The 14483-nt window shown below is 42.5% G+C and overlaps 1 protein-coding gene and 1 pseudogene across 3 annotated transcripts in view; both read left to right on the top strand.

Annotated features, from left to right (window-relative positions):
- The window catches only part of LOC147017213 (zinc finger transcription factor Trps1-like), a 114989-nt gene that overhangs the window by 90185 nt on the left and 10321 nt on the right, over positions 1-14483 (top strand). The window lies entirely within an intron of this gene.
- On the top strand, positions 8739-8879 carry LOC147017214 (signal recognition particle RNA; annotated as a pseudogene).

Raw genomic sequence — 14483 nt, 5'->3', positions numbered from 1 at the left:
TTAACTTTCATTTTTACTTAACATATGTAACATATTGACGAAATTGGATTCACATTTAATTCCATAATGCTTGGTAATCACATCTCATTTGATCTACAGGCAGGGCTTGTGTGGGCCTCTTCGTGGCTCAGACCTATTTTTCGGAGAAAAGGATTTTAGTTTTCATTCACCTGATTGCTCACATTCTGCATGACGCAGCGTCCTCTTCTGGAACTACACCAGAACATCATTTGTCCTGGATTTGATTTTACGAATCAAAAGCAGGAGTGAGAATTTTCTCCCATTGGATTGGATGTCTCTCTAGAATAGGCACAGAACCAGGAATTGAAAAGTGGGAAGGATGGTGTTGGGGGAAGGAGGGCTGATAAATTCAGTTAACGAATTAAGAAAAAGGGAGCTAAAAACATTGTGATATTTAATTGCTAATTGCCAGCAAGTCGTACCCAAAGTCCCATTCCATATTTGACAGTAAAGAACACGTTCCCCGAGAGCACAGCATATCGATTCTACGATAAAGCAACAGTTTGGGCCAGAAATATAGTGCAAGCAATATTTTAATTTATTTTGCTCATTCATTGAAGTTCCAATCTCAACTACCAGAAAGTCGTCTCAATCTCAACTACTTGTAATCTCAACTACTCTAAAGTTCTTTCATCCCTCTTACAACTTTCATGGTTGATGCAGCTCATTTGCAATGACCTTTGAATACACGGAACCAACGCCGAAGTTTTAGTTGCTTGTTTATGAGGCAAGCCGCTCGGTGGACACAGTGAAATGAAAAAGGGGAAGATTTCCGGAAGAATAATGAAATGTTCGAATCGTAACTTCGAATAAAAAGTGAGATGCAATGAGATATACTTGAGCAGTATTTGGTATTTGCACGATTTGGTGAAACGACTGACTGCGTCCATATACTTATTGGGAATGAGTTCTTTATTAATTAGATAAGAATTCCTTCGGAAACGTTCAGGCGATGTCAGTTTAATTTGCATAATTTTGTTTATTTGCAGTTGTTGGAGTTTAAAAAGTCCAAAAACCTCTTTGGTCCTGGGTGATGCTGGAAATGTGGCATTGTAATTGGATTTGTGGATTGTTGAAATTTCTGAGAACGATGTGGGTAAGGAGCCAGGCTAATGCAGCAATTTGATGAAAACTAAGGGGTGGGTGGTGCTTTAGCTTCAAGACACTCAGCGGTGGATTCACACCAAATATACAATCATAGAAAATGGAGGTCAAACAGTATAGAAGTGTTTAAGTTGGCAAACATTATTTTTTTGAGAATTTAAGGTTTGTTTCAAGGTGTGGACTTGTGTGAACTTTTTGTGATTTCTAATTCTCTCTATCGAGTGCAGCCTGCGGCTGCTGGTTGCATCATTGGTTGGGACGCGGCTATGCCGCTGATGCAGTGTCCCCCTTACCAGGACACTGGTACTCATTTTGCCGACCTCGGAAGGATGAAAGGCTGAGTCAACCTCCTTGTGTAAATTAATTCAGCAGCCAATGGGGCTTGAACTCAGGACCCAAGGATTCCAAGCCACCACCCTAACCACTATGCCAACACCAGGCTTCGATTTCTAATTATATTCCCATCATTGTAATTTCCTTTCTTTGGTTGTAATGGCATTTCCAGAATGCCAAAAATTGTGCAAACGCTTGATTCTACAGATCCCAATTTATCGGACTTTTCTCCCGAAGAAATTCGGAAAGAAAATTAAGTCCCTTTTAACGGATGTCTCCTGTTCAATACACTAAGTCAGATTTGCTATACATATATATATATATATATATATATATGTATATATATATATATATATATATATATATATATATATATATATAATTGTTACAGCCCGGGGTTCGGGGCTCGCCATGAGGGGAAGCACTCGAGTTTCTCCTGAACACCCGGTCTTGAGGCCACCGACCACAAATACCTCCACGGTCCAATGGGCTGCAGTTCTTACACAGCCATAGCCACTTGACTCAGACCACCGGCCGAGCAGCGAGACATCACACTGGGGAAATACAAACTAACCTGAGCGCATGTCCTCCCCACCAAAATAGCCCTTAGATAAAGAGCCAATATCTAGCTACACATAGACAAAAGAAATAACTCTGTCTCCTATGTGTCTATCCATGCTCTCGCCCTGGTGTATGTTTCCAAACCCATAACAATATATACAGTGTCCTGCCAGGAGAAAATGAACCCTCCCTCCCACCCCTCCACGACCTGATTGTAAACAAACATAATTTCAGCAATATGTGGTACAAAGGAACACAACAAAATGGATGAGATACATTATTGTCCGGTAGCAGGTCCTTTGGCATGATATGGTGCTTGAACCCATCCGTGATACATCAAATTGATACTTTGTATGACAGGAAAGCGAGTCTTATTCTTAAAGACCAATGTCCTGTATTAGAGTACAGGTTTAATTAGAATGGCGCTCGCTGGAGCACACACCTCTTCTCGGCTGAACAGTACACATTTTACATCCCACTGATAGGCTGCATCTGGATCGAGACCTCAACCAAAATCGAAACAGCTCGTCAGTTACCCAAAACATCCAACATATTTTGTTATAATATGTCCACGACTTTTTGAAATATCATGCGATATATTGTTTTTGACCCCTCTCTCTATCTCTCTCAATGTTGAATAATTACTTTATGAATGAAAGAAAAATTCTCGTATCTACATCAGGATCCGGATCTTCACTAAAGTCGATCCAATGTGTCCTTGTCACACACCCAACCTGTCCACTAAGCTTTGTCTGAATCCGTCCATATCTTTTTTTGAGATATCCTGCTAACAGATAGACAGACAGACAGACAACCAAACAGAGGTGAAAACATAAACTCCATCCACCTTCAGTGGTGGAGGTAACAATGGAAGGAATCAATAAAGGAGAAGGAGATCGATGAAGGAGATTGGAAGGAGATTCCAGAAAGTTTATTGAGGATTTCTCGACACCATGGGAAGCAAGAAGAAGCTCAAGTTTTTTTTTTTAATTTTTTACCTCCATTAACTGGTGTGGATGTTGATGAGCTGATATTTAGGTTATGTTTTCACCCCTATTTGTCTGTCTGTCTGTTTATCTTTGAGCAGGATATCTCAAAAAGTTGTGGATGGCTTCAGTTGAAACTTGGTGGACAGGTTGGATGTGTGACAAGGGCGAATTGGTTTGATTTTGGTGAAGGTTAATTTATTTTATGTCGTGAAGATCCAAATCTGGATATGGACACTGGAATTTTGTAAAGTGATTCTTCATCATTGAGAGATCAGGCCAAATTTTGTCCTGACAGACATAATTTGTCCCCGCGTCAAGGCACTGCTTTGAAATGCAATGGCTTGGGTATACCATAAACTGTACAACGCAAAGACGGCCAGAATGTTAATGCCTGCAGAACAAAAGCGAAGCCACATTGATAGCTGGTGATAAATGCCCAGTCACCGACACTGTTGAGCACAACAAAATGCAAAAACCAAAGACCGGTTTGGCCACCCATACCACTTGATGTCTCTGAAGCCAAAGGACCAGTCTCCTAATACTGTTCGCTGCTGGATGTTAAATATCCCACAGTATCTTTTGTGAAGAGTAGGCAAGCTATCGCTGGTACGCTGAACAAATTACAAATTCCTCCCTTGACTGACTGCTGCAGATGGCAAATGAACCAGCATAACCCTTGTAAAGAGACTCCTGTGGGATCACCGATGCTTGCAAGATGTCTGACAATCTTGACAAATCTCTCTCTCTCTCTCTCTCTCTCTCTCTGAAAGGATCATCTGGAAAACCCTCCTACTTTCTTAATGTGAGGAAGTTCAATCACTCAAACTCCTGGGTCTCACTATCGGTCATGCTATTTATTGGGTAAATGGCATTTCATAGTTGGCGTCCAAAGCTGGTTGCTGACTGGGAATCCTCTGTCATACAAAGTCCGTTCTTGGCACAGCTGAACTCGCATCCATCTACAAGGCCTTGATCCACAGCTTGATGGAGTTCTGCTCTCCACTCTGAGCTGGCTCCCCTGCCTCACATCTTGCTCAGCTTGATACTGTGTAAACAAAGACCTTCAAGATCATTGGAATTTCCCGCAATAAAGCTGAGTCTATAGTCATATCATCTTCCCATTGTAGACAGTTCGATGGTCAATCCACCTTCTACCTTCTCCTTTTTGGTTTTTCACCCTCTGGTCTTTCCATGCTCCCACCCCTGCCTTCACCAGGTTTGTGCAGGGTGTATGGGGTCCAGCATCAACCCCCTTCTGGTGAAACTTCCAAAATCCATAATCACTACTCACCTCCACTCGTTTGTTCCTCTTTTTTTTTTTCTCCCTGTAGCATCAACTTCCACATTCTCTTTGATGTCTTTCTTCCCTCCAGGTCTTCAAGACAGCTGTTTCCAATCATCTCAGATCATCCCCCCATCCAACACCATGATCTTTTCTACCCTGTTAACCCCACCCCCACCTTTTGTTTTGTTGTGTCCTGATCCATTCAGTGTTATAGTTATTACTCGAGTTGTAACTTTGTAAAGAAAAAGAAAGAAAAGAAGAACATTTCAGTCTATGATATAAATTCCAAATTCCTGCTGCCCTCAGTCGAGTATCCCTTGACCGAGTGGCAATCTGTCCAGGATTGCTTCTCGCCATGAAACGTTTCTCGACCTGTCGTAGATGGCCAAACACCCTGTCAATACTACAGGCCTCTATTAGTATTATAATACCTTAATTACAGCTCGTACTTTGAGCAATTGCTTTGGACAGTTTGTTTGTGAAGTGCTTTCCTCCACGATGCAAACTCTGGATTCAAATCTCATGTCCATATCAACGTCTGTGATGCACAACTGTTGCAATGATCGCTTCGGATGTTGCAATTTAAACTAATCATTGTCTTCAGGGATCACTTACAAGCATCAATTAACAGCATCCTCTTCCTGCAACGATTGGTACAAACCATTTATTGTCACAAAAGCCCAATTGATTTTCCATATTCAGTTTACGGGCAGTTTCCGCCAAACCAACAATTATCCTCCGCACCGAGCTTTCCTTTCAAAATGTCATGAATTTATAGCTGCAAGGTTGAACCAAGTTTCACCTCCTGCTGATGAAGTACTTTGTGAGGGCATCCAATCAAATTAAATTACAGCAAAAGGTCACATGATGTTGCCTCACTGGACTTGAAGGAAAATAATGGAACTTACCGGTCAATTACACTTTTAGAAACATTTGAGAGATGCTTTTATGAGTTCACTTTTTCTTTGAGCTGAATTGAATACCAAAACAAATGTGTACTGGTGAAATGAGCAAACTCGGTGGCATTGTGGTTAAAGTTTCTCATCTGACTGAGAGAGGTCAGCGGTTTGATTCAGACTCTGGATCTGTCACACCAAAGACTTTTAAAATGCTACGTGTTACTTCCTTGCTTGATGCTTAGCATTTTGATAGAGCATCGACAAACCCCATGGGATGCAATCCCTTGGGGGAGGGAGGTTTCTCTTTACTGACTGTGGAGACGTATTCAAGGAAGTACTCCCTCCCCCTAGAGCACCCTTCCCCAACCCTCCTCCAAGGTCAACATCCATGTTTATCCGATGTCAAGTCCTGTGTTGTCTGCAGTCGCTCGCTCTCTCTCTCTCTCTCTCTCTCTCTCTCTCTGCATACAAATGCGTGATTTCTGTGTGCGTGAATGCTCTCCACAAGCCTCATAAACTGGAGAGAAAATATGATTTGAAAATGTCTGTAGGTTCTTTTATAAGTTCCATTTCAAGGAACTTCAATGTCAGAGGAGACCACGAGGCCCTTCAAGCCTGTGCAATGGTTGTCAACCTATGGTTGTTTGTCCATGTGCTATCATTTTGAAATGCTGAAAGTCAAGCAGGAAGCAGCACATACCCTTTAAAAAAAAAATTTGGTATGACTCGGCCGGGGTCAGGTTCTAACCTCCGACTTAACATACTCGGACAGGATACTAAAACCATTACATGACAGAGTGTGGTTCAACTTGTTTTGAGCTGCACTGCTGGTGGAGCCTAATCTATCAAATGTGTTACAGTCCATCAAATGTCTTCTCATGTTTCACATACTCACAGGTTTTTACTTTTTCAAGAAGGTAACCTCACATTATGTGAAATGTTCTCACATCATTGTTAAAGTCTTGTGGCTCTTCCACAAGCAATTCCTGAATATATATATATATATATATATATATATATATATATATATATATATATATATATATATATATATATATATATATATATATACACATGCTCTAGGCTCGTGGAAGAGCAAGTACACAAAACAGAACAGGAGACACCATAACAAAGGGAACAGCAGGAGATAGGGGAAACAACAACAGCAGGGCGGAAGGAGAAGGTTGATGGAGACAGACAAACAAGGGATGCAGGTAACAATGAGGGTTAAAGGAGAACACAAGTGATGAAACAAGATGGATACAAAAGCAAAATTTTGGGTGGGGGTGGGTGTGGTTTAACGGGTGTCGGAAAGATCATGGCTTTGGATGGGGGATGAATTGCGATGGTGGTAAACCGCTGTCTTGAAGACCTGAAGGAAAGAATGAGATCAAAAAGAGTGCAGAAGGTGTTTCCACATGTGGGAAAAGAGAGGAATAAATGTGTGGAGGTGAGCAATGGTTCTGGATTCTGGCAGTTTCATGAGGAGGGGGTTGCTGGTGGACTGCATTCAGATACTTGGGGTGGGGGACGGAGCACAGAAAAGGCAGAGGCCCAAGACCAGAAATGATGCGGAAGAAGACAGAGAGACCACCGACCTGTCAGCAATGGTGAAGTGATAGGCCCCTCGACTCAGCTTCATCATGAGAGATTTCAATGGTCTTAAAAGACTTGGTTTCTATGTCTTAAAACTGAGCAAGATGTGAGCAAGTGATCCAGCCCAGAGGGGAGAGCAGTACTCCATCAAGCTGCAGCTGAAAGACTTGTCAGTGGATAGGAGCTCAGGTGTGCCAAGGAAGGACTCTGCATGATGGAGGATGCCCAGTCAGCTCTTGGCTTTTGAGGTCAACTTTGAAATGTGGCTTCCCCAAGAAAGATCATGGCTGAGAGTAAGACCCAAGTGTTTGAGTTTGAGTGACTGAACCTCTTTGAGACTGTTGTTGAGAAAATAGATAGAAGGGTTTGTGGAATGGTCCTATGAGAGAGAGAGAGAGAGAGAGCAAGAGAGAGAGAGAGAGAGAGAGAGAGAGAGAGAGAGCAAGAGAGAGCAAGAGAGAGCAAGAGAGAGAGAGAGCAAGAGAGAGAGAGAGAGAGAGAGAGAGAGAGAGAGAGAGAGAGAGAGAGAGCGCAAGAGAGAGCAAGAGAGAGAGAGAGAGAGAGAGAGCAAGAGAGAGAGAGAGAGAGAGAGAGAGAGAGCAAGAGAGAGAGAGAGAGAGAGAGCAATAGAGAGAGAGAGAGAGAGAGAGAGAGAGAGAGAGAGAGAGAGAGAGAGAGAGAGAGAGAGAGAGCAATAGAGAGAGAGAGAGAGAGAGAGATAGAGAGAGAGAGCAATGGAGAGAGAGAGAGCGAGAGAAAGAGAGAGCAATAGAAAGAGAGAGAGAGAGAGAGAGAGCAATAGAGAGAGAGAGAGAGCAATAGAGAGAGAGAGAGAGCAATAGAGAGAGAGAGAGCAATAGAGAGAGAGAGAGAGAGAGAGAGAGAGAGAGAGAGAGAGAGAGAGAGAGAGAGAGAGAGAGAGAGAGAGAGAGAGAGAGACAGAGAGACACAGACAGACAGACAGACAGACAGACAGACATATTGTTAGGGACACAATATTTTGAAGCAAACACAGAATTGAGTCATTCTGCCTTCTCATCAGCGGAGTTGGCTGTGGTGCCATTTGAGATGAGGGAGGGGATGGAAGTGGAGCATACACCAGAGACAGACTTGACATTGGACATTTGGCTAGGACCACTTATTTTACTCGATCTCTTCAGACAATCTTTCTTCCAAACCTTTTTGCTTCCTGACAATTGAGATTTCTTCATCGCATGTGCTGTAATCATAGCCAATAATAGTCAGATGGTCCAATGTGAGAAAGTGGCTGAGTTGAGCACCCCGTAAACATTTTCGCCTGCATACATAAAACCATTTCTCTTGTATAAAGAGGACCACTGCACATCTTTTCTGACCAGTTGTCAGTTTGCTGGTGTGTGCATGAGCTATCACTGAGGGGATTTCGAATAAATGTGTCAAAACGCCACCAGTTTCAGAAAATCATCCATAACTGTGACATATGTTCACTCAGACTCTCAGGTTATGTGTCATTTTATACTGACAATGCGTGTTTAAAATGTTTCAAAAGTTCACAGCATACTAATGCATCTGCTGGACACAATGCAAGAAAGCGTTCTGAAAATGGAGATTTCCCCTGCATTTTTGCGTTTTCAAATTTTTGTAAATTTATTACAATATTTTATCGAAGTAACGAAACGATCTGATTCTGATATCAGAATTTACGTCAATCAATGCGCTTCATTTCAAAGTTAAATCAGTTGTAATATCAGGTCATGAAACCAAGCAATGGCTGAAAATAATACTCCACTCCCCATTTTCAGGAAATTTGCTAAATTTGTGTTTTTCGTGAAAGATGCAGAACGGAATGAAATATTTGCCATAAATATGATAGATTGTGAGTGCACATCACTCCAATGTATTCACACATTAGTGCTTCTCGCAGAAAATCTGTAAAACTTAATTTAACAGGCATACATGTGACGTTATCAGACCGGGAGTAGTGGCGTGCGCCTGTAATCCGGCTACTCGGAGGCTTGGGTTGGAGGATCGCTTGAGGACGGGAGCTCTGCACTGTGCCGCGCTATGAGAGGGTGTAGTGCAGCCTGGAATCATGGCGAAACCCAATCCTTATCCCTGTGTCGTAAGAGGTGACCAGGATTGCGTCAGGAAGGGCATCCGGCGTAAAACCTATGCGGATCGTAACGGATGATCCGCTGTGGCGACCCCTAACGGGAGCAGCCGAAAGACGAACAACAACATGTGATGTTATCAGTCAGCTTGGATTCAATACACTCAAATGTAATAAGTAGTAAACTTATATCTCAAAGTATTGCTATATTTTGCATTTCTGGGTAAATTGGTGACATGATGGATGAATCCCTAGATCCAGTTGCCTCGGTGAATCCAAAACGTCGGCGAACGTGACGGTCCATAAACTAGAAGTTGTGCATTTTCTGCCAGGTATACAGTGGAAACCCTCATTTAAAGGTGGGGTGCAGGGTATGACCTGGGTACAAGAGACCTTTGCTAAGCGACTGCATCATGGAGACACAGAAAATACGAGTTCTCTGCAACCTTATATTGAAGACCTTGTATCAAAGGGACCGATCTGGCACAAAGGATGTTATGGCCAAACGCCAGAACAGGATCCTAAATCATCCAATTCATCAACCGGTTCTGACGATAGGTCAAAAAGGGCTCTCGTAACCAGGGCAGAAGTAGGAAAGGTAAAATGGGACAATTGCATCTTTTGTCAATCATGTTGTCATGAGAAAATGATCCAAGTGCAGACATTGGACATTGAAATGGCAATTTATAAAGTTGTTAAAAAGAATCATCAGCTAAAATATCGAATAGGTGAAAATGATCTGATTACTTATGAAGCTCACTACCATAAATCCTGCAAATACCAGGCAGAAAAGGTGGGGCCAGCAGGTAAGGAAACGATGGAATCTGAAGTTTTGAGTGAGACAAAATGGGCTTGGAGTAGACACTAGTCAGGGTTCTTGATTTTGGCTTTGAGCAAGAACGCATTCTTCCTATGGATTCTGGCGTCAAAAAAAAAAAAGCCAAATACTGTCCTCGGATGGACTGGAGACACATCGAGCTAGAACGGATGTGCTGAAAAAGAAACTACAGACTCACTATGGAGAGGAAATATAATTTTGGGCCCAGCATAACAGGAACCAACCGATGCTCATTTGTTCTACATTGACAGAAGATCATTCAGTTGAAGCACTCTAAGACTGTAAAGAGGTACTTGAAACTGAGCATTGTCAAATAATGGCCCCCTTGCACCGGAAGAGGAATTTCTCCAGTCACTCCATCACGTTTCGTCAAATCTGACGTGTGATCTGTTGGATGCTTGTGGTCTGAAAGGCAATAACTTAACTCGACATGATGCAAGGATATGCATACCAAACAGTTTGTACACACTTTTGGAGTGGATATTGTCAGGGTGCAAACATGAAGATGACGATACATTGGCAGAATACTGATATTCAGCAGAAGATACTGAATCTAAGGCAGGATATCGTCCACGCCTTTGCTGGCGGAAGAAAGAATACTTCCAAACATATTGCCACTGGTAAAATATTCTCTTTCGCCTGATACAATTGCTGCCCTTGCGATATACCATGCCCATCACCCTTGCGATATACCATGCCATCATAGGTTGCGACACAACGAGCCAGTTGGACTGAGCAAGAAGATAACTTGGAAGGCTTTCACCGAAATGCCTCGTCGACTGAAATGTTTGGATGCAATGGGAAAATTTAACATGGGGCAGGCAGAGAAGTTTATTATGAAGCTTTACAATCCATCAACAATGTCCACAGATGTGAACTTCCTCCAGCTGGAAATGTTACACAGATTAGGGGATTTGGAAAAACTTCCACCAACACAGGTTGCACTCACGTAACACCTACTCTGATGCCAATACCAGTGTCTAATGTGGTGTTCTATCCACATTGCAGTTGCTAACCTACCACTGCTGGAAGGATATAGGTAAAAATTTCATCAGCAGGGAATGACACCTGTTCTGATGACTCAAGATCTAATGCCTACTTCTTGTTGGGAACTGGTCACATGTAAATGCACCACATGCAAATGCTCTTTTTCTCGGTGCAGCTGTGTCAATAAGCAGATCCAGTGCTCATTGGGATGCATCTGTTCCATGTCTTGTCTTAACAAACAATCCTCCCACAGCGGCAGACGACAGTGACCCAGATAATGACTAATATCTAGGACATTTGAACTGCAGATGAATCCAAAGGATGGGTAAACATTTAGCTGTGATGCCAAGTAAACATTTACTGCAATTATCAAACAGACTCACGTAAAGACAAGCCTATAAGTGTTAAATATTTCAATTTCCTGAGAAAATGGTTCATGGGAAGAGACTGACTGCCATAATAGTAATTGTGCTGAATTTGGTGTGTGAATCGAATTTGGGGGCCTGGAGTAAAGTTTTGCCAAATTGTTGGCACATTAGATGAGGTGCGTCAACGCCGGTTGCCTCATTATAATGCACGATAACAGAGGGAATAATTTAATATCTGCCTTGTCCCTGGTATCGTTAATTATGGTAGTTTGAAAGATAATGAACTAATTTATCTGCTGATGCAACACAACGATGGGGATACACTTCACTGTGGTGTCAATGAAATCTACAGCACAATAACCAAACAGACGTATTTGAAGACTAAACTTTATGTGTTTCAATAATTTTGAAAAGATTGTTCAAAAGAAAAGTAAGTCTGCGGTTAATATTAATTATACTGAATTTGTTGAGTGAATTTGATTTTAGGGGGTGGGGTAACTTTTTGTCCAATTGCTCAGGCATTCGATATCCTATGACAATGAAAAATAATCCATTGTAAAGCCTCATAATTTGGGCAAATTTTGACATCTGTTTCAAGTTACTGAATTTGATAATCATGACAGGTTCACCAATAATGTTCTGATACAAATATGGAAAAGTGATTTTTTTTTGTAGGGTTTTCAATATGTGATTGGCGCATACTCGAACAGCGTTTAAGGAAATCAGGCCATTCTGCATTGGGGTGTTACCTATGATAAATAGGCATACTTTGTGAATTTTCATTAAGAATTAAATTTAAAAATGTTTTCTAAAATTTTGCATTTTCTGTTGGAGTTTGGACATTTCTTGTCAAACATAATCCAACGCACACACCTAGGAGGTGACAACCGGTCGCAAAACGTGCGCACAGTTGGCCTGGACATATTGAAGCAGGTTGTCGATATTCAGGAAGAAATGTTTATGGGGATGTCATTTCCCCACCTCGGCCACCTGACTATAATGCACATCATTGAAGTTTTCTGGCCACAAGGACCCATCAACACAACAACCTCGCATGAAAAGCAAACGAGAAATTGAAAGAGCTAACTGAATAGTCTGGGCACCATGTCGCCTCCGAGTTATAAACGACATTCTCAGTTTGTCAGTTATAAGCGACAGCCATTAGATTTGTGTAATTATCAAAAAGCATGTCATGAGTGTGAAACTAGCCTTTATCATGGAACACAACTGATTTGGATCAGTATTTTGTATTTACATACAATAATATTTTTTCATGCAAACTTTTATTCCATTTTTCATGATGTAGCATCAGATAACATCTTATTTTAAGTGTGGCCTATCCACCTGTTTCACATTGTGCTCTGGAGCATTGCCATGGCACCCAAATCAGTCAATTCAGACATTAACTTGAGGTGATGCTGCAGAATCCCATCATTATAGTATTAAGACAAACTTATGGAATGGTTATTGTTGTGACCCATTCCTTGTTAATAAGTTTCAGACAGACACTTGGGAGAGAAAAGAGTCATCGTCACTTGACCCCTCCAAAGGCCTGAAAACCCCCAAAGACTATTAAATTCTGGCAAATGTCGTTTCATGTTGCCAAGGTCACTGCCTTTCCTAAAACCACACATATTTTGTCATTATTTTCAGCTGAGACTTGTCAGTTAATCTTTCCCATGGTTTTTTGGCTGCAATAAATCCATGAAGCCTAATTTGTCAGCATTAGGACCTGAATGCCCATCTGTACAACTCTTGGAAAGTTGTAAAATTATAATATTCTCTAACAATTGGCGAACTATGTTTTTGAAATCCATAAAAGAAAAATTTTAATGTTGGACCACAACTGACAAAGTGTATTTATCACTTTACATGGCTGGGCCCTGTGACATGGGCTGGCAGAATGACTGAGAGTAGAGGTATGCAAAGTCACCTTTGAGCTGTCTCAACTGGGAATGAATCTTGACACAGCTTTTGACTACCTTCTTGGTGTTTCTCAGGCAGGGTAATACATCACAGTGTGCTGCATGAAAATTAAACCAGGTGTTCCATCAGCCAGCATTAGGTGGTGGACATTAAAAACAAAGTGGCACCTCTTAGATCCAAAAAGTTCACACTTTCATTCATCAAACCAGAGTACCAGATTCCATTGTTCAGTCACAGAATCATGGGTTGCCTTGCAAATTTGTGTCTTTTCACCTTATTCTGTGATCTCAGCAGGGATTTCTTTGCTGCAAATCTGCCATGGAGACCTGCTTGCAATTGGCCTCCTGCACACTGTGCTGGACAAGATGTTAATGTCCAGACATGCTCTCATTTAATTTGTCAGGTGCTGACTTTTTTTTTGTATACCTTCTCGAGGCTCGTATGAGAGCTAACACACAATGCACAGCAAGGGCGGGGGGAGGGGGCATGGGACAAGAGGGGCAGGAGTAGGAAGGACAAAACAGAGGGGAACAAAGACATTAGGAGATCTGTTGAAGGGAGAGGGATGGGGCGGGGAACATGGGGTGTACAAGATGGACATTACAGGGACTTTCAGGAAGGAAAGCAGGGAATTTGAAGGAGGTGGGTTTGAGGCGGATCAACGGGGGTGGAAAAGATCGAGGATTTGGATGGGGGGTGATAAGAGGTGGTGGTGAACAGCTATGTTGAAGGCTTGGAGGGAAGAATGGGATTGAACAGAGTGAGGGAGTTTATTCCAAAGGTGGGAAAAAATAAGGAATGAAAGAGTGAAGGTGATTCCTGATTCGTGATTTTGAGAGTTTAACCAGAAGGGGTTGTTGGCGGACCTTGAGTGCACTGCAGAAATATGGTGGGGGACAAATAGCAGACACGGCAGGGGGGGGCGAGACCGGAGAGGAGATGGTAGAAGACAAGACCACCGACCTGCCAGCGGTGAGAGAGTGAAAGGCCCAAAGACTCAGGCTCATTGCGGGAAATGCCAATGATCCGAAATGCCTTGGTTTCCACAACGTGAAGCTGAGAAAGGTGGGAGGCAGGAGCACCAGCCCAGAGGGGAGAGCAGTACTCCATTAGGCTGTGGATGAAAGCTTTGTATGTGGTTAGGAGCTCAGGAGGGCCGAGGAAGGACTTTGCACGACGGAGGATTCCCAGTCGGTGGCTGGCTATAAGACTTGATTGTCTTATATCACGTAAGGTGTGTGGGGGGGGGAGGCTGGCATGACTGGTGTGGAGGGTGCGGGTGATGATGGGGGTACTGAGTGTGTGACAGCTGTTCAATGTGCAGAGGGAGTGGGTGACAGTCTGGGTGTGATAGCTCCAAGTGAGAGTGTGGTTAAAGGTGGGGTGGGGGGCTGTGCATGTGTGAGTGCTATAGTTGGAGGGGGGGGTGTTTCAAACAGAGGTGATTGCGTTGTGGTTGCGGTTGGTGCAGTCGGTATTGCAAGCGC

Source organism: Eptatretus burgeri, chromosome 11 (genome assembly GCF_056783735.1).
Source record: "Eptatretus burgeri isolate ZD-2024b chromosome 11, Ebu_testis_v1, whole genome shotgun sequence".
Lineage (NCBI taxonomy): Eukaryota > Metazoa > Chordata > Myxini > Myxiniformes > Myxinidae > Eptatretus > Eptatretus burgeri.
Note: the sequence above shows the minus strand (reverse complement) of the source record. Positions and strands in the feature narration are given on the sequence as shown.